The following is a 22561-nucleotide window of genomic DNA, read 5'->3' as shown; positions in this document are numbered from 1 at the left end:
AAGCTTCTTTAGAGCTTGTATAGAGTTCTTTTTTCTTTATTTAATTGCTTTTAAAAGCTCGAATCTAATAAATTGTTAAAATACTGTTATAGAAACTTAATAGAAGAAAGCTTGTTTTTTCGGATTATCTTCGGTTAATAATCTTATAGAAACTTTACAGAAACTACAAAGTTTTGTATTTGTTTATTGGTTTTGAAAATGAATAATCTAGTTAGGATATTTTTTGGTGTTGACTTTGTACTATCTGATGTGATAGAATTTTTGATTTTGCTAATGAAGATTTTAATTGTTCAGAATTTAATTTCTTATGGAAGTTGAAACCTGTTTAACACCTTCTAATAAGTTGTTGAAATACTGTTAAAGAAACTTAATCGAAGAAAGCTTGTTTTTTGGAGAAGCTTCGGTTGTTTTCGTTTGTGCTTGTTTTTTGGATAAGTTTTGATTAATGACCTTATAGAAGCTTTACAGAAACTATCAAGTTTTGTATTTGTTTATTTGTTTTGAAATTAAATAATCTAAGTCGGACATTTCTACTATATTAAAGAGCTAAACAGGCTCTTCCGAAGCGATCTGTCAAATCCAAAGCTTCGGTACAGCTTCGGTTAAGCTTCGCTTAAGCTTTTAATAGACCTAATAAGGACATTAATATAGAAGGCCTGAATTGTATAACGCTCGTCTTTTTCCATGCCCAAAAAAAGTAACACAGTTAAAAGGAAGCTGAAATGTAACTGTATTACCTTTGCCGAAGCTGAAACGCTATTTGGATAGTCTATTGTCGCACCAAACAAAAATTATTATTTTTTTTTTTTTTTTTTTTTGAAGATCCTCTACATATACCCTTTGAGTACCAAATATTACAAGAATAAAAAAATTATAAACAAAGAAACTATACAATCTGCCGTATTAATTGTCATCTAGTTAATTGTGACTAATTAACGCATGGATGCATATAAAAATGCTTGAATGGATGAATGAATTAAATCTTAAAGATATAATGATCAAGGAAAAATCTCATTTGCATACGGAATATGCCTATTGTTAAAGATATCTTTTAAATTTAGTCATCAATTTGTATGCCAGTTTGAGTAATGATATTTTGGAAAATTTTCGACATTATTATAAAGATACCCTTGAGAATTTTGAATGATTAAAAAACAAAAATACTTATGAGATAATTTCAACGACTTATTGTTAGTCAAACTTAAGGTTTTGTAAATTTTTTGTTATTTTTTTTCTCAAATATTTTATTATTATTGTTTAAATTCAAATTTATTGGATTAGTTCATCTTGCAAAAAAAAAAAAAATGCAAATACAGATTTAAAGCCTAAATCATGTTTGTTTTCAATGTCAAGCGGTTAGTTTTATTGTTTGTTATTTTTAATTTGAAACAAATTTTTATTACTTAAACAAAAAAAAAATAATAAAGATGCTCTAACTTATTATGAAACAATGATGCAATTTTTAAGCAGGAATTTTAATTTCTAATGAAAAGCCCAGAATTGTTGAGATATCAGTGAGACTAGATCTAAATATTTTCGCCTTGTCAACATGTCGCCTTGTCGCCATGTCGCCTTGTCAACATGTCGCATTGTCGCCTTGTCGCTTTTTCGCATTGTCACCATGTCGGCTTGTCGCCATGTCGCCTTTTCGCCTTGCCGAAATATCGCCCTGTATGTCGCCATGTCACCTTGTCGCCTTGTCGCCAAGTCAACTTTTCGCCTTGTCGCCTCGTCGACATGTCGCCATGTCGCCTTGTTGCCATGTCGCCTTAAAAAAGGCGTTTTTCCTTGACCCTTGAGTTTAAAAAATCCATGTTTGAAAAATTGCTTGCCCTCACGTGTAAAGTACTTGATATTTATGTACTCGTATGTCTATTTAACTCTAATCTATATTTAAGTTTCCAAATTTAAGATAATGCACAAGTTCGTGTGACCTATTCATCTATTTTATTAGGTTTCGAAAAATTATAAAATTTGCTCATTAAAAAATCATAAACAAGATTACAAACTAGATACTAGGTCAATTCTTCATGCATATGAATTCTCATACAGAGCTAATAAAATTGTGCAAATTTTTGTGTTACAAAAATTTTATAATGATGCTTTTTATAATCATAACTGAATTAATCGTACTATAATGTGTCGATGTTTAACACTATTAATGGTAATTATCCATTTTAATGTGCTTTTATATGCACGCTAAACTAATGAATAGAAATATTTATAAAGGTAGATTTACTTTAAATGATATATTTTTTTTAATGAATCAAAAAAATTTCGATTGCAAATAATTGAGCAACCCGAAACCCGTGGAACTTTTAGTTTTCAGTTATAAACAGAGCCTAAACAGACCTTTCTTTTGATGTCTCTTTCGATAGATTTGGAGATTTTTTTTGAAAATTTCATTTTTTTAGACAAAAAAAATTATCCCCTTGGATAATTTTCGAAAATCTTAAAAAAATAAATTGTAATTTTTTTTAGCTGAATGCATAGGCCTGTTCACTGTGATATCATATCTGTAAACCAAAACTAAGAATCAACAGAATCTACAAAATTATCTTGAGTGAAAGGGTGTTTTTTTTTTTAAATGATGAAATTCAGAATTAGTACCACAAAAACTGGAACAAAAATGGTTGCATAATAAAATTTGGTAGAAATGTTCATTTATAACTAAACCAAGGCAGTCTATAAAAATATTTTAGGTTAAAGGGTGTTTGGGAAATAAAATCAATGGTATAAAAGGTATACTTACGTTATTTATCAAAAATATTCTCCGTGCCATGGGAATTATGAATAAAATAAGTCGATAAATTTTTTCAAGTGAAAGGGTGTTTTTTTTTAAGGTTTAGAGAAAATGTGGGTTTATTGGAAAAAAAACGAAGAAATAGTGGTAGTATCCTATTGAGATTCAGCAATTCTGTTGGAAACAGGAATCTAAATTTTCTATAATAATATCCATCAATGGGTGTTTTTTTTAATGAAATAAAAATTGATGGGCCACCCTAATAAAATTTTGTTCAAACGTTGCATTTAAGATGGAAAGCAAGAATAAAGAGTTTTCATAAAATAAATTTGCTTGAAAGGGTGTTTTTTTCGAAGAGACAGTAAAATCTGTAGTTGGTCCCAAAAAGCCAATGATTCATTTTATTTTTGGTTTTGATCACAAATTGAACGTCTATACCTACTTAAGTTCTTAGTACATAAATAAATCATTGTCTTTTTGGGACCATTTATAGATTTTACTGTCTATCTGCCAGTGCCAACCAATTAAAAATACAATTCTATAAATAATAAGTATCCCAAGCTTGTTTCCTAGAATAAATCCGTTCTCATTAAAATGTCTTATCCGGTCTTTAAAAACATACCTTTCCTCATCAAAGCTTAACAAAAGTCAACAAACCAAGGTTAAATACCAAAAAATCTAGCATTATAATTAATTTTGTCTACCCAAAACTAACCCACAAAATTTTTAATTATAAAGATCAAATATTCAGTGTGAATACCGAATGCATGACTAATTAATCTCAAATAGCCAAAATTAATCCAGATCCACTTAAATAGGAAACCGTAATTACCGGATTTTTTTTTCTCCAAAAAGGTTTTATGAAAGCAAACAGATTTCTTTAAAAAACGAGTAAATTTTGGTATGAATTGGACAACATTTCCATTTCACACTTAATCTCTACCCATATAACTGTGCCATTCCAAGGCTACGCATAAAACTAAGTGCATTGCACCTAGACTAGAGCCAATTCCGTTTGTCAACTTTCAAATAGAAGAAAAAAATATTAATAAACTTACCATACCCGCCAGTCTAATGTCCAAATTAAACAATAACACCTTAGATTACGTATGAAACTTGTTTTTTTTTTTCTGACGGCCGGCAGCAAACTTTTGTGCAGAAAAAATTAATAAATGAGCTTAAGTTGTAGTCTCAAAAAATTAGTCAGAGACCAAAACAAGCTTTATTTTAACTCCTGGAATGTTCGATGTGTAGATCATTCTAACAATCATTATAGCTTTTTTTCTTTGATAGACATTTTACTTGTCTGACGACTAAATCAATTATCAGGGACGGAATAGGGTGAATATAAAAGTTAGGTTCTAAAAATGTATCACCCCGCTTTGGAGATACTTGGTTTTTAGTCGAAATCTTAAACCAGTCAGATTACCTACTTAGTTTTGGCAGATAACGTCTTATAAATCGATGAACCATGAAAAAGTGACGCCATTTTCTCCCGTTCGGCCTGAAATTTTTAGCAGTGTGGTATAAATTTCAATTCAAAATTAATGTTAAACTATTAGAGATACAAAAATTTACTATAGCTTATTTAAAAGGTTATAATTTAAAGGTTAATACTAATAAAGAATTTTTTGTTTAAATTCAATAATTAAATAGGGTAAACCGGGGTAAAAGGAGATGGTAAAAAAAATTATTTACTAAACGGTAGACTGAAGAGAGTTGATTTTTTAAATCGATAGATAAATTTTTTGTAAAAATTTTTTTTAAATAATTTCAAAACAAAGTTATGAATGACTTTCAAAAACCAACAACCAAAAAGACCTTCCATAAAAGGGTTATTACGGGTAGGGATAATTTTTCAGCAAATTCAAAGATTCCATTGGAAAGTTAATGAAAATTAGTTGTCTAATACAGAATTTTTTCCAAGACCCTTAATAAATTTCGAAATATGATTTTTTTTGAAAAACACCTACTTTTTTAGCGGTGTTTTTGGGTGGTTTTTTATTTCAATGAATTTTTCCAAGCATTTAAAAAATCTCAAACTCACAGGGCTTTTTATAATGATTTTTTGACCGTTTTCAACTGTTTTTTACTAATAACTTTACACAGTGGATAGATAAAAGACGGGACTATATTTGTATTTAATTTCCAACATTTTCGTAAACAGATTTCAGAGATAGCGGTAGAGGGATAATCTCTTTTTTTTACACGTGAAAACTTTTCATCAAGGTATAGCACATAGAAACTTAATTTAACTTTATTTTGCATTCTGATAATTACCTTTCATTTGATATATTACACATAACGGTACATGCACTACAAACTACACTACAAACTGTGGAAGATCGTTTGCTGACCTCAGCCACCAGTGAGGAAAGTACTGTTTTAATTTTGACATGGTTATCTTTAAAAAATTTTAACTTTTTTTGTAGGTGTCATACAGATATGATTGAGGCATATTAAAATTTATTATAGGGTGTCATATAAAAAAGTGGACCCAATAGAGATGGAAGAAAAAAAATTTTGTTTTTTTTATGAAAATTGATTGCTTTAAAAAAATTACAGCTTTTTTTTCTAGATGTCGTACAAACATGATTGAGGTGAATATTGAAAGCTAAAATAATAAGCTTTTAGACGATATAAAATTTATTGTAGGTTGTCATGTAAAAACATTGACAGTACGATGTGTAAAGAAAAAAAAAGTTATTTTTTTTTCGATTTTTTCATGAAAAATGAAAAGAAATCATTTTTTACTTTTTACAAAACATATAAGTAGGCTTTAGTTATGGTATATTTTTTTAAAAGAAATATAAGGCTTATTGAAGGTTTAATTTTTTTGTATAGAGTCATTCCATATGAAATCAACAAATTGGAGCCAAAATGTGTGCGGCATGATTTTTAATTTTAATAAAAAAAATTGAGGACAATCTTTGAGGTACAAGAAACAATAAACCACCACTATTTATTTTTTTGACTGTTTAGTTTCTGACCAATACCCATCCGAAGTCGAAAATTCGATCAATTTCACACTGGTGCATAACGGTTGTAGCTTTTTACTTATAATAGGCATTGAAATGGTTGATACTTTTTTTGATAGGGTAGTGTATGTGTATTTCATGTAAAAATATAAAACTAATCCAGAGCAATTTGAAACAAAATGGTTGCCATCTGAAATATTCAAAATTTGTCTTTAATCCAGTCAAATAAGGGTTTAACCTCGGAATGAATGTTAGTAGAAATTTTTTTTGCTCAATATCTTCCTTTTGCCATTCTATAACATATCTCAAAAGTCTAGAAAAATCTCATGTCCGCTTGTCGCGGTTTCAAGGTCAAATCGCGAAATGGAGATTTTCAAAATTAGCAAAAATAGGCTATGGTATTATATACACATATAATACATGATTTCAAGGTATTTTTTAATGCTGATTCCAAAAAATCTAAAATCAAGACAATCTGACGTCTCTGGAAAAAGTTATACCTGTTTTTCATCTGTCAACTCATATTATTATAACAGTTGCAAACTTACTGCCGAAAAACCCTTAAAAGTTATGGTAGATGAACCAAATTTTGCATGAAAATTTTAGAATCCATCATTATTAAAAATCAAAACAATCCATTACAAAAAATATATATACCTACGAAATAATGGTATTTTTTGAAGGAGGGGCAAATTTTAGGATATGCACTAAAGAAGCTTCTTGTTCATCTTAGGGATAAGTGGTAATAGGCTAATTTTTTCATTTTAATCTTTGTTTGGATATTCTTTAACTACCCTCAAAAATCTAAAAAAATCTCATGTCCGCAAGTCCTAATTTTGGAGGTTAAACTAAGTTAGGTGCAGACTTAAAAAAATTAGCAAGAAAAGTTTAAATTTGTATATGTATACCAACATAAGCGACATGATTTAAGGGTATTTTTTAACACTTATTCAAAAAAACTCACAATAAGTCAACCTGAACATCCCTGAAAAGTAATGCACCTTATTCATGTTGATCTGACACAAATATCTGAAGTGTTGTTTTTCAATTTTTTAAAATCTGCACCTTATCTTCAAACCAGGAAAATTAGGACTTGCGGACATGAGATTTTTTTATATTTTTGAGGGTAGTTAAAGAATATCCAAACAAAGATTAAAATGAAAAAATTAGCCTATTACCACTTATCCCAAAGATGAACAAGAAGCTTCTTTAGTGCATATCCTAAAATTTGCCCCTCCTTCAAAAAATACTATTATTTCGTAGGTATATATATTTTTTGTAATGGATTGTTTTGATTTTTAATAATGATGGATTCTAAAATCTTCATGCAAAATTTGGTTCATCTACCATAACTTTTAAGGGGTTTTCGGCAGTAAGTTTGCAACTGTTATAATAATATGAGTTGACAGATGAAAAACAGGTATAACTTTTTCCAGAGACGTCAGATTGTCTTGATTTTAGATTTTTTGGAATCAGCATTAAAAAATACCTTGAAATCATGTATCATATGTGTATATAATACCATAGCCTATTTTTGCTAATTTTGAAAATCTCCATTTCGCGATTTGACCTTGAAATCGCGACAAGCGGACATGAGATTTTTCTAGATTTTTGAGATATGTTATAGAATGGCAAAAGGAAGATATTGAGCAAAAAAAATTTCTACTAACATTAATTCCGAGATTTACCCCTTTTTTCTCCTTATTTGACTGTATTACTTCAATTTTACGATTTTCACCTGCGCCCTGCGTTAATACGGTTACAAATTCAGGATTAATTTTTTTTTTGAATTTAAGTATGAACCCTTGCAATACCACGAAATAATTATCAATGCCCTAGAATAATGTCTTCTAAGAAAAAACAAAATTTGAAAATGCATGTTTTTGAAAAATGCTCAACTTTGGACTCAAAAAAACCGATGTGGTTCCAAAAATTAAAATTTGATATTTTCAGTAAATATAGTATAAATCTTTGTGAATCGTGGTGACTAAGTGTCATTTTGTTATTTTCAGTTTTTTAGGTAATATGATTTTTTTAAAGTAGTACTTTACAAAATAAAATAAAATAGTTAATAGTCCAGTCAAAAAAGGGTTTAACCTTGAAATGAAATTTTGTTTACTCAATATCTTCGTTTTGCCATTCTATAACTTACCTCAAAAGTCTAGAAAAAACTCATGTCCCAAGCAGCGATTTTCAAGGGCAAATCGTGAAATGGAGATTTTCAAAACTAGCGATAATAGACAATGGTTTTATATACACATATGATACATGACTCCGAGGTATTTTTTAATGGTGATTCCAAAAAATCTAAAATCAAAGCAATCTGGCGTCTTTCAAAAAAGTTATACTTCTTTTTCATCAGTCAACCCATATTATTTTTTTTAATCTGCACCTATTTTAGTTTAATCTGGAAAAGTAGGACTTGCGGACATGAGATTTTTGACATAAGTTATAGAATATCCAAACAAAGATAGAAACCAAAAAAATACCCTATTAGCACTTTTTCAAAGATAGTACAGGATGTTTTTTAGTGCATGTCCTAAAATGTTCGACTTTCTAAAAAAATAGAATTTTTTCATAGATGTATATGTTTTTTCATTGTATTGTTTTGATTCTTAATGATAATGGATATGTAAACCTTCATTCAAAATTTGGTTACCCTGCCATAGCTTTTAAAGGTTTTTAGGTAGTAAGTTTGCACCTGTTATAATAATATGTGTTGACAGATGAAAAAGAGGTATAACTTTTTTGAAAGACGTCAGATTGCTTTGATTTTAGATTTTTTGGAATCACCATTAAAAATACCTCGGAGTCATGTATCATATGTGTATATAAAACCATTGTCTATTATCGCTAGTTTTGAAAATCTCCATTTCACGATTTGCCCTTGAAAATCGCTGCTTGGGACATGAGTTTTTTCTAGACTTTTGAGGTAAGTTATAGAATGGCAAAACGAAGATATTGAGTAAACAAAATTTCATTTCAAGGTTAAACCCTTTTTTGACTGGACTATTAACTATTTTATTTTATTTTGTAAAGTACTACTTTAAAAAAATCATATTACCTAAAAAACTGAAAATAACAAAATGACACTTAGTCACCACGATTCACAAAGATTTATACTATATTTACTGAAAATATCAAATTTTAATTTTTGGAACCACATCGGTTTTTTTGAGTCCAAAGTTGAGCATTTTTCAAAAACATGCATTTTCAAATTTTGTTTTTTCTTAGAAGACATTATTCTAGGGCATTGATAATTATTTCGTGGTATTGCAAGGGTTCATACTTAAATTCAAAAAAAAAATTAATCCTGAATTTGTAACCGTATTAACGCAGGGCGCAGGTGAAAATCGTAAAATTGAAGACAAATTTTGAATATTTCAGATGGCAACCATTTTGTTTCAAATTGCTCTGGATTAGTTTTATATTTTTACATGAAATACACATACACTACCCTATCAAAAAAAGTATCAACCATTTCAATGCCTATTATAAGTAAAAAGCTACAACCGTTATGCACCAGTGTGAAATTGATCGAATTTTCGACTTCGGATGGGTATTGGTCAGAAACTAAACAGTCAAAAAAATAAATAGTGGTGGTTTATTGTTTCTAGTACCTCAAAGATTGTCCTCAATTTTTTTTATTAAAATTAAAAATCATGCCGCACACCATATTTGTTGATTTCATATGGAATGACTCTATAGGTACTTTTGCATATAAGAAATTTGAAATAATGTGAAATTTTAATTTTTAATTTAATTAAGTGAATTAATTTTGTTCGCTTTTTTTATTATACATATATTAAGCTGCAAAAAATAAAACATTCTGAAGTTATAACGTAAAACTGTCGTCCTCAAACCGATTTTACAGATATTTTTTAAATCAAAAATGAAATGAAGAAGGTTCTAGAAAATTCCGGTTTTCAACATTAGGGCCTGAGATAATCCGGCACCGTTCTTAAAATACCTTTATACTCTTATTGCCGTTACTTAAGACCACTTCCTCTCAACTGTATTTTTTTTTTCTCTCTAAAAAAAACTTACTGCAAGCTTGAAAAAAGACCTATAACAACTATAAACCATAAGTTTTATAAAATTTGCCAACTGTGCACTAATGATTGCTCAAAGCTTAAAAAAAAGCAAAACCAATCTAACCGCTTGCAGCAGTTAAACAAAAAGTATCTTTATATCTCGGTGAGTTGTTAACCTAGCAACAGATGCGAATTCTGTGTGTGTTCTGTGTTATGAGGAGGTTGAATAAGATCACCCAACCGAACAAGCTTGCTTCTCTCCATCTCCGACTTCGACTTCGACTCTGACCACGACGACGAAGTTTACCTAGGCAAACGTACTAGTATTTCATTTGCCATATCGTATATGGGTTCCGCTTCATTGCCGGGAGGTTTAGGTGGCCATTTATATTATTAAAACAAGGTTCGGTTTCGGGCTTGAAACTTTATCCCCAATTGAAAGGCTTTTGTGTGGTGTGCAATACCATTGCGTCTGAGAAATGGAGATTGTTTTTTTTTTTTTTTTTTGTATTTTTGCCTGCGTGAAGCCGCAGATCATCGTCTCATATCGTAGTTCTTATACTCGTCGACAACGTTGCATTCAAAGTCGTTGTCGTCATGGAGGCTTTGCAAACGAGGAAGTCATATATATAGCACTGAGAGGGAACCCTTTTACATGCTTTATTTCAGAAATAAATCAATCCAACAACTATAGAAGGGATCAGAGGCTTGAGCAATGCTATTTTTATGTCCATTTGTATAAAAAAAAGGTGTATAAGTGTGGTGTGAAATAACAATACTCTTGTCTACTTGTCATTTGTTGACAATCTGTTGTTCTCTTGTTGCTATAGTTTTTTGTTTGTCTTCGGCTTGTGTCAAGGAAGGAAACTTAAGCATAAGAAGTCTCTTGTTGATTTAACCTATTCATCGTATATTGGTCAGATGAATCACAAAAATGTTGTGACTCATTGAGTCAATTAAATGAAATGAACGAATTGATTTATTTGAGTTTTGGACCAACAAGCCTTCATTAATAGTGGGCAATAAAAAACAATTTAAAGTTTTTTTTTTTTACTATTTGCTTACATAAATTAAAATGATAATTAATTGTGGTTAATCATAAACAATAGTAAATAAAAAAAAAAAAGTACTAGAATAATGTGTCATGGACTTTTTTAATAGTGGCCTACGAATTTCTTTATTTGGAAATTCAAAGTTCTTGAGTTTTCTTAAATGAGATTTAGATAGTGTTTATTAGCTGATAAACCAAAAGAACGACTTAGGAGCCCTGCTTCAAATACATCTTCTTTTTAAAGAAGAAGAAGGACATCTCGGGTTAATGGGCAACGTATTACCGAGTATCAGTTGTTACTAGTTGGATAGAGAATCTCAGAAATCTGTAAATAAACAATATAATAATATGAAAGTTAAGGTTTTAAAATACATGTTGTTAGGTTTATTTTCCAGACCGAAAACTTATTCCAGGTACTTGCAGCCTCATCTGAACCATTTAATTCTAAAATCAGACATATTTACTGATCTTAACTAAATCCTCGATTAAAAGAAAATCGAGTGTGAACAAATCGGCCCTAAAACTTATCAACTATAAACTTTAACATCAATTTCCCGGTGGCCAAGCACAAAGCAATTTGTTGCAAAACTTTCGAAATAATTTTGTATAATGTTCAATGCTTTGTTTTATAGCAAGATTGGACAATGATCAACGAATCTACGGAAAGGAAAGAGATTTAAAGCAGTGCGTAACAAGTAAATCCACATACCGCTTTGGCAAAAAAGCCGCAACCAGTATGCGACAGCAAAACAGTCTTAATAGTCCAGTAATTTTTGATTTTATCTGCGGGAAAATTCCTAGTGGGCTGAATTTTGGTATACACCTTTATTACGGCGTTTTAATGAAGATGTGAAAAGTAGTAATTGATATCGTGCCGGTTTAAAAAGTTATAAGAGTGAAAAGGCCACGAAAAGTTTTTCGCAAATATCTCCTGACCTATTGATCGGAGAGGTCATCAGAGGTCATTATAAAAATTGTTGATCGTGAAATTATCTACAACATATCGTCGGCGTAAAGCAAAACTGTTCTAAGTCCTTAAGAAATCCTATGTACTTAGAACAATTTTGCTTTACGCCGCACAATGGGGCAAAATTCAAAAAAGCTGGCATTTAATCGAATCATAAAGTTGAGTTTTGTTTTGAATAATCCAACTATTTCTCTTTGAAAAATAATAGAGACTCAGAAATGAGAGTGAACAAATTAATTTAAACCACGTGTAATTCAGGAGATTGTCTCAAAGGAAGAGAAATATCACTTCTGGGTAGAATTTTTACGACTTTCTATCATTTTGGGTTGTTTCAATAAATTGTGTACTGTTTATTATTTATTACTTGTAAAAAGTTGAATCTTTTTGAAATGGAATCAGTGAGGTCTATACGTTCTAATAAATTTTCTTTTTATGAAAAATATGTATTCAAAATATTTTAATTCCTAGTCAAAAATGAAAAATAACCTAAAAATAATGTGTTTTCTGCACTCTTCTGAAAACCTTAGTCTTTTAAGTGTGATCGCCGTAAAACGCCAATAAGTTTTAGATGTCATTTTGTTCTGATGGGTGTTATCTAATTTTAGAATATGAAAAGTTTTCTTGCTACTTTTTGCTACCCTGTGAGAATTGTTCATTTTTAATTGGTGACGTCATTTTACATAAATGCTCATTTTGTAGTCGAAATTGAGAGTGATAAAGACATTTAAATTATTAAATTGGTTCATTTATTAAATGTGTACTTATGTATAATAAAATATTTAAGAAAAATTAATTGAATAAATTTAATTAAACAAAATAAAAATAAAATAATAAAAAAAAACATAAAAAATTTCAAAAGTGGCAACCCTAATTTTATTTTTTTTTTTATATATAATTGCAATTGCATTACTATTTTATAAATGGCATTCAAAGTTTAATTGAAACTGATTGAGGATTTTCCGAGAAATTTCGAAAATCTTAAAAAAGTGTATGGGTGGTAACCCTAACATTTTTCTGTAAAATGAACCGTTTCGGAAGTAGAGCGCAGAGATGGTGACTAAATGGCACTCACATACGAAAAAATACATATTTTTGGTTTATTTTGCTCAATTTTTGAGATTTTTATCGAAGTACCTTACATTTTTTTGGTTTTTATTAACTAAACTTATTACGGGAATACGGATTAACTAAAAAAATTAAAAATGTGCACATTGTGATAAAAAATAATTGGCCAAAAGGGGAAACCACGTTTTTTTTGGAAATTTTTTTGTGTTTCCCGTTTTTGGTACAATGAGAGCCTTCATTATTAAGAACACACTGTTTAAACATGGTTCAATTTTAGTTTTCAGCTTGTTATAAATTTTTCAAATATGAATTCTATAGAAAATGTTGTTTGGAGCTTCTCAAGAGAAAATTTATAGAATACCTTATAACAGTACAAAATTAGCTGCTGAAAAAGCTTAATGTTAATATAAGATTGATAGCAAGCTCAAAACTAAAATTGAACCATGTTGATGACATGTTAATGACATCAAGTCACAAGATAGATAACAGCTGGTACTGAAAGAAGAATGTTTCCAGTATTTTAGGAGTAGGTATTCTCTTCCTAAGGTGGAACCAAACCAAACACATCAAAAATTTGCGATGGGGATGTTGTCCAATTGCCTAGCTTAAAATGTAACGCTCAAAAGTTGAATCCAAGTTATACAATACACAAAAAATGATGTTATAAAATTTATCAATAATTTAAACGTTAAAATCTTCTAAAAATTATGAAATAACCCATTGATTTTCAATAAATTATTACAAAATCACAACTTCAAACTTAAAAAGAATTAAAATTACATAAAATCACTTCCGTTTTCATTTCCATCCAATTAACACCACTATTATTAGCTATTATTATTATCGTATATACGCAGACAAAACTTCAATAACCTATCACATAATTTCAAAAATACAAAAGAAAAACCGTTATAGCTAATAATCTTAATTACACTGTTAAATAAATCAAAACTTAACAAATAAACAAAAAATTATCCAAATCCAACAATAAATAGCCTTCAACACGACCAAGTTCCAAAAATCTATTCATACAAATTAAAATAAAAACAAAAAAAAATATGATCTTTCATAACACATTTACCGATATGACATTTATCTGTTGAAATTCAAATTAAATCAATTCAACAAAAGAAATAGAAAAAAAAATGACTATTTAGCAATTAATCTATCTAACACCAAGATTCAAGTGTTTATAATAATTTAATTCCCACTGGCAAAAGTATAATATACCTAGCCAATAAACACATCTATACATCTTTGTGAAATCTCACAAAAAAAAAAAACATATTTACACTAATCCAAAGAAACAAAACAAAATTATATCTATTTTCATTTTCACTTTATATTGACGAAGAAATACAAAAAGAAAAAAATCAATACAAAAAATACAGATGTAGAAAAAAAAGAAGTGTGTCATGTTGTTGGAAATAAAAGCGAAAGTTCATATTGGTCCATAAATGAATTCAAAGTTGAATAAAAACAACAACAAAAAAACACAAAACGAAACAAGAAATCATAACATAATAACAGCTGGACTGGACACAAGCTTACACATCAAAATTTATACAAACACAAAGATACCTATGAATTAATATACACACAATAAAATAATCAAAAACAACAAATATGAGATATGTACGTCGAGTGAAGCTTGAATTTTCTCACAACATCTCGCAAACTTGATGGACATACTCTAATTATACAATTTCAAGCAATTTATTGCACACAAAACTCTATATCCAACTGTCCAACTGTAATTGCATTGAAAAAGTTAGCAACAGATACAACAAAAAAAGTGGATATATGTTAAGGAAAAGAAACAAAAAACTGGCTTTATACAAAAACCCAACCTTAAAAAAAAAAGATATGTTTGGGCGTTTATGTACGGCAAGGAAAAAATTATATTAGAAACACCATAAGCAGCAATTTTAAGTAATACACACAAACAAAAGAGTTGAGGTAAAAACTTGCAGCAGAAAACCTCAACAATTGATTGGAAATTAGTGGTGTTTTTTGGGGCTGCGTGTTGGTTGGCGTTTTGGGTTGGCGATTTTTGGTTTGCAATTTGTGGTTTGTTAGAATGGATATGGTGTGCGTTTATGCATAGAGATTTGATTAAATGGAATGTGGACGAAACTGATGGTCGTCGGTATTGTGTTTGGTGAACAGGGTGCTTTTTTTTGTATTTAATTTGTAGTTTTTTTTTTGCAAAAAAAAAAAAATGTTTCATTTTAACTCATCTAACATATTTTTGTTTATTTAAATGTTTAAATCTAAACAAAAAATGAGACAGCAAGCTTTTTTTTCTTTAATTAATGCCTTAGATACGTTTGTTAAATTTCATGAATTTTCACTTATGTGAAAATAATGTATTCAAATGTGCCCTATTGTCTTCTTAGATTACATAAAATCGATATAATCTAGGTTTTACTCAAATATCTAAAACAATATAATGCTATTAAAAAATCATATGATATATTTTTATTAATTTATGTAGATTACAGAACAATGGAAACCCTTGAGTTTAACAATGAACTTGATTTTTTTTAAATTTTTTCATGGCAACCGATTCAAAGAATATAATCGATTACGACTAATGCTACACAAAATTTTCTTAAATAAAAACATCAAACAGGAAAATAGTATTTTAGCCTCTGAAAATTAGATCTTTAATTTATTTATACACATATAAAGCAAAGTAGGTTAGTAACACTATTTATAGACCAGGAACAGCTGGGCCGATTTTTATGATTCTGATTTGTTGTATTCGTTCTACTTCTGAATCGCAGAATTAATAAACACAAAAACCAAGCTGAAGAAAACTAATTTCTGTATCGAGCGAATTTTTTTAATAACTAGCTTACCCGGCAGACCTTGTTCTATGTTCTGCCCCTTTTCTGTGGTTTAGTGCAGTAAATTTAAATTCTTTATTATTTTATGAATAGGATTAGCGATTTGTACATGTAAAACGCAACAATTTCTTAATTCATAAGGACTTAACTACATACTTGTGAGCATATTAAATACTGGGGGTCGAATCACGGCACACGATTACGATCATCGTTTATCGTTTTGACTATTACTGTCTCTATTTAATCAGTAGAAAAAGAAATTGACGTATAACGACCACACCTTAACGAACGTAATCCGTAATTCGACCCCTGGTCGATACGTCGAATAACGTATCAAACGAAGTTACATTAAAACTCACTCAGTGGGTGAGCTGGTTTTATTCAAAATTAACATTCTGAAATAAAAGGGTCTTCTTTCATCAGAAGAACTGACCAAGATTAATGAAACACTTTCAAAAGCCAATCGCAATTCCTGCTTTTATTTTCGAAATGTGACACTATGCACAAATTTAAGCTATTTATTAAAGTTTACACTTCAATTACTCATAACCCTTAGATTTCATGTAACATTGATAAATCTTACGGGGTTTGAGTAATTAATGTGTAAATTTTAATTAAAACTAGCTCAAAATTGTGCATAACCATTAAAACAAAATTTTCGAATTTAAGTTTTTTTCGGTTTTTGCATTTTCTGAGAACATTTTACTATAGACAAGTAGTAATGTATGTTTTTTTAAACCATCATCACCATCAAAAAGAAGAGATTTCAACAAACAAAATGCCCACCGACTTTTTGAAAAAAGCTAATATTTTGACACGAGAATTTTTACCGTTCGGCCCTGGTCTATTAATGCACTAAAACTTGAAAAGATTTAAACACAGAGCTGATGAGAGACAATTATTAGCTTTAGGAGTACCCCAAATTCCAATATTCTGAAGAGAAATCAAGTTGGAGGGAGATTTATAGTGAGAAAATAATACACTCAGCTCAAACGGGTGGCTCAACAATCAGTACAACATTCGGTTCAAGTGGGTTTATCTAGTGGCTTCTACTGCAATCGAAAAGCTTAAAATCAACATTTAAACCTTTATAAAACTATTTTATGTATTCATATTTTTTGTATATAAAATGAGATCTTGAAAATTTTTTATATTTCAAGCAATTTTTTGTTTCATAACTATGCAAAAAAACTGAATTATTCACTTTTTCTGTAGAAAAACCACTGATACTTGCCGGCAGACTGACGTTTTTGATATCAGAATAGAGTATACTGGAAAATACCTTGGCATAGTGTTTCAAATGACCACAATGCATCAAAATAATTTTTTTGCAGGTAGACAGACAATCACATTCACCCCAAATTCCCTTCGTTAAATGCGATCAAAAATAAGCCAACATTGGCATTTTGGATTGGTATTAACTAAATTGATCCAACTGTTCTTGAGTTTAGCTATTACCAACACATTTAACGATTTATTTGTATTTATATAGATATCTGGAGAATTTACTAACAGATTTTGTTACTTTTTCAGTTTGAACTTTAGAAGTCTCCTCAGAAAAAATTACCCACATAAAATAGAAGTTGTCATGATATGTTGGCCCTCGTTACACCAGGAGATGAAATTGTCTCTATTAAAGAAGTAAAGAAGATTGTTTTTCGGCTCATTCAGCGATAAAATTTCAATTGCTGACTACCAGTAAATGCGACTCTTTTAAAGCACTTTTCAATACATACTCAAATTTACTTCATCCTCAGTGGAAAGGTCTTTGGGAGCGAATGAATGTTACTATACTTCACTATTCTTTAATATGTTTCAATGATAAGCAAGTCACTAATATTCTTACAAATACTTTTCACAAGACTAAAATGTTGCAATAAACGATAAAGTTGTAAAAATTTGGCATTAATGCTTCAGTAATATAATTTATTTCACATTTTAAAAATTCATTAAAATTATGAACAAAAAATTAAAAATAATTGAATAAAAACAAATGTTTGCATCAACTTCTAACTACATATCTAAGACTCAAGTGTAGTGAACATCTTAATATATATGTGTAATACACATCGTGTATGTTTCTACGAGTAATTAAGTAAAAAATGATTGAAATTGAAAAACTTCAATTTTATTGACCAAACAAATTTCTCCCTTGAATAACATTTTTTTTTATATTAAATAATTTTACAACACCCACTTACAATTTTTTAATCAAAATGCTGTCCAAGTTATCTCTCAAGCATTTTGTCGTCAAGACGTCCAAAGGCTAATGTTTAAAAGTGAAAGCCTAATAGCTTCCACTCCCATGCATTCACACATATCTTATTACACTCTCTCACATTCTTTATCTTTAAACACGCCAAAGTCCAAGCCCAATGCCCTGCCTTGTCACGGGTCTATCGCATTTCTTTTTTTTCTTTTTACTTTTTTTTGCCAAACATACATAAAATACATATCGATTAAAAGATGATGATGGAAATTGTCGTCTAGGGTTAATGACTGTTTAGATATGCACATAAGCTAGCAGAAAGCTGGACAATGTCGGCCATTGACTTCTTGGACTCATGACATTCAAATTGCATTTGCCAAAAAAGATAACACTTTAAATATATAAAAAATAAATTAAATAAAATAAAAAAAAAACTACCTTTATCTTGATTGAACTCAATAAATTGTCTCTGTCAGAGTTTGACTGAATTCCTACTAAAATTTACAACAACCAGCCAGTCTACATATTAATCAGACCATTTAACTTCTAAAAAAGACACGCCAATGGAATAATACCAAAAAAAAACAAACAAAAAAAAGTGAAACTAAATCGAAGCAACACGAAACACACAAAAAAAAAGACTTTTTCTTTCTCCCATGGTGAGAAGCCGCAACCAAAGCCGAAACGAAATCAAATTAAGTTTCCAAACGACGAAATCAATATGCATTCAGTGTCTATCAGAGTTGCAAGAACCAAGTTAGTTGAGGGGTGCTGCAATGGTGTCCATTAGAAAGGAACCCAGGGATTAGTTTGGTCGACGACGACGCCGCCACATGACCATTTCTATAGCCTCAAATAGCTTTGGGGCTTGAAAATAGAAAAAAAAAATATAATAAATTGAAAATCCAATTAAGTCTTATGCACAAACATGGAAAGTTAAAAAAAATATAAAGAATTTTTAAATAAAAAATGTGCGTCAACTCTTTTGTTTAGTTTATTTTTTTTAAGGAATTCAGTCAAAATGATTTTTTTCTTAATTTATGCTATGAGACAGATTGGAAAACTTAAAACTACAACTACAGTGATCTGAAAAATACAACTTTGGAATAGATGGTCCACTTGTTCGGGGCTGTTTATTCAGAAGTTCCAAACAAGAAGTTTTTGCTTAAATTTTGTTGAGGGTTCTAATAATACTTTAATGTGATTGACGATGTTTCACTTATTTAATTTTCATTATTACAAACATAGAATTAAAAAAAAAGTCTAAATAATACATATTCTAAGTCAGAAATAAGATTAAAAGTTGTTCATCACTTTGTCAATGTCAAAATAGTAAACATCCAAAAAGTTTCAAAATTAACAAATCCATTTTGCAAATATATAATAAAATCATTCTAGTTGACCTTCAAACTGTTGTCAATGATGGATAGGGATTGCAAATGTTTGCTTTAAACAATTACTTATAACAATCTGTCACTTAATCACTCATCATAGTCATAACTCATAAGAATCTTAAAAAAAAAAAAAAAATGGCAAAGTTTTAACCTTGAGTGTATTATTATACAAGACCAAGAACTTCATAAAGGAAGGAAATGCAATTAATTTTGCAGAAATTTAATCGTTATTGTTTTCATCAAACTGAGGTAAAGCATTATATTTAACAGACCGAGAAATATTTCAAAAATGTGTATTTCTTTAAAAGTGGTCAGTTTGGTGTGGATATAGAAAACTTCCGCATAATGTGTATTCAAGTTGTCTGCTGAGCAGATAAATTTGTTGAAAGATTGAGTAATACAATAAATTGTAGGTATGTAATAGATTTTAAGTTGCAAAAATCTAAAATTAACTAGAAGATACATATGATTTTATCAAGAAACAAACTTAAACTATCCCGAAAGCTCGAATTCGACAGTATTTAAAATTTTGTATTTCTGATTTTTGTTATAGTTATTATTTATAGTTAATTTAAACAGGACCGAAGAAAAGACAGAAATCAATTAATCAATTAAAGAAGTGAATTAAACGCTCTATTTTTATTATTTATTTATGACGCATTTTGACGAAACAGCCGTCCTCAAATCACTTAAATTTTCTTCTATTAAAGCTACGACACTAATAAACTTTACTTGGAATGAACAAACAGCCAAAATTCAAAAAGTAACGGTCTAAAGTATAATTTGAACCGATGCTCTTAAGACTTTCAAAAAATTTTTGTTTCGTTAAATATACTTGTACCGAATTATTTAAGAAAATGCCCGTTTGGCTTATTTTACAAAATAATGAATCAAGCTTTCCTTTGATGTCGGAAAAAATTCAGTTTAATTCGATTTCAACGAAATTGATGATTTTTGAAAAGTAATGTCTTAGAAACCATTATAGATTCACAAAATTGATTTTAAGTTCTTATCATTTAAATTTTTTAAAACCCTAATGCACTTTGTTTAAAAAAAAGAGGTTAAACCAACAGAGTATGAAAGATTCCCGTACTTTTTGCATATTTGACAGTGTTGCTTTCTACACTCTAGTGCTAAAACTTAAGATGATGAAAAATCATAACTTCGAATCGTACAATTTCATATCTATATAATGTAGTTCTAACAAGAATACTTATTTAGTTCTTTTTAATTTGTTTTTACCTTCAAAAAACACTAAAAAGTGCCGATACGTTAATCATCCGTAAATGACTTCGTACTCGGTGAAAATGGACCCCAGCGCGTGCGGTATCTGGGGGGGAAAGAGGCGTGGGAATTTAAAAAAAAAAGAAGGTTTTATACTTTAAGAATTTAAGGGAATTATGTTATTTTCACCTCAAGAGCAGACTTCACTACTCAAATATTTGTACTCCATATAACAATAACAATATCCATGTGAAAAACTCGAATAACGAAACCCCGAAAATTACTTATATATAAAATAGATGTTTCATTTAATACAATTTTTCCGAATTGCGATATTGGAAAAATAATGATAACTTCTGAAGTTCTTGTAATGACGTAAAAAACGATAGCCGTGATTTTTTCTACAACTCAGTATTTTCTCATTTTTAAATTTTAAACTTTTGTTTTGCGAATAAAATCAATCCAAAATTAATCAAACAATATAGTTGCTACTTAGTTGTGGAAAAAAACTGACCTAATATTTTTGTATAGTTCAGTGAACAGACAATTTTGAAGAGTTATTTTTTTTTGATTTTGGCCTTTTTGAATTTTTTAGATTTCTGGATTTTGTTTGGTTGGAAATATCTCAGAAACCAAATCTCCAAGAAACGTTTAGTTTTCAGTTATAAATGGAGTTAAAAGAGACCTTTCTTAAGATGTCTCACTCGATGGATTTGGAGGAAATTTTTAAAAATGGTTTTTTTTTTTGGCAAGGGGTTAACCTTGATTTGAAAAAATTTGAAAAAAAATAAATTTATTTTTTTTCCGCAATGCATAGGCCTTTTCACTGTGAGCTCATATCTGTAAACCAAAACTTGTTGCGAGATTTTGGTCAAAAGATATCGGCCTCGGAGTATAAGGAAAAAGAAAGAAAAGAAATGTTTGGTTGGAAATAGTATCTCAGGGACCAGATCTCTAAAAAAAATTTTAGTTTTCAGCTATGAATAGAGCTTAAACTTTAAATCAGTCGCTTATATAATCTTTGGAACAATTTATCCCATTTTTGTTAAGACTGTTTATTTTCAAAATTCGGGCTTAGCAAAACTTATTGAAAGCGTTTATAATGAAGCTGATTCAGCTACTGTGTTCCTTATTAAGGGCCCAACCCATAGAATCCGTTGCGTCCGTTGCGTCGAAGTTTTTGACTGACAGCTCGATAAAATACACACGTTCTTATGGAAAGTCCGTCTCCGTCCGTTCCGTCGCTTATGGGTCGCTTCCCATAAGAACGTGTGTATTTTATTTTAAAACTTCGACGCAACGGACGCAACGGATTCTATGGGTCGGGCCCTTTAGATTTCAGCATTTTCAGAATGGATTAAAATTTTTAGATTTCCGAGTTTTTTTTTTTTTTTGTAATCTGTTGTAAAAAATGATAACAGACCAAAAACAAAAAATCGGGGCATTTGTTAAGGCCCAGAATAATAAGGTTATGAATTGAAATGATTTGTATGTATGTTTTTTTTTTCATTTTAACCACTTGTTATGTTATTTTGAAAGGAACATAAAAGGAAAGTACATAATAGGTAAGCTTTCTGTGTAATGGGGCTAAAGACTGCTTTATTGGCAGTGATAAAGATAATAATAGAACATGTAAATATGAAAATTCTATCAGCGCGCACTTTATTTTGGTCAGTAGTGCAATGAAATAGTTAAAGATTAAAACTGTGGATTTTGATTAAAAAAAGTGAATCACTTAAAATTAATGTGGAAATCGTCTCAATGTTTGTAAGTTGAAACCATACAAAAATCCGCTTAGTTTAATACAGAATCCGCTTGTTTTTATCTGGGTCTTTTTTCTCCGTGTAGTACCAAAAAATTTATCTTTCATAAACGTCAATCGCATTTTCTGGAAAACAATAATTTCTAACTGTTAAAAAAAAATAATGTTAAAAAGATTAAAAAAGGAACTGCTAAAAAAAAATTTAAAGTTTGTCTGTTCATTTATCTGAGAGTTCCCACTTTTCATTAAAAATTTTAATTTAGCCAAAAATTTTCCACCACA

Source organism: Episyrphus balteatus, chromosome 2 (genome assembly GCF_945859705.1).
Source record: "Episyrphus balteatus chromosome 2, idEpiBalt1.1, whole genome shotgun sequence".
Lineage (NCBI taxonomy): Eukaryota > Metazoa > Arthropoda > Insecta > Diptera > Syrphidae > Episyrphus > Episyrphus balteatus.
Note: the sequence above shows the minus strand (reverse complement) of the source record.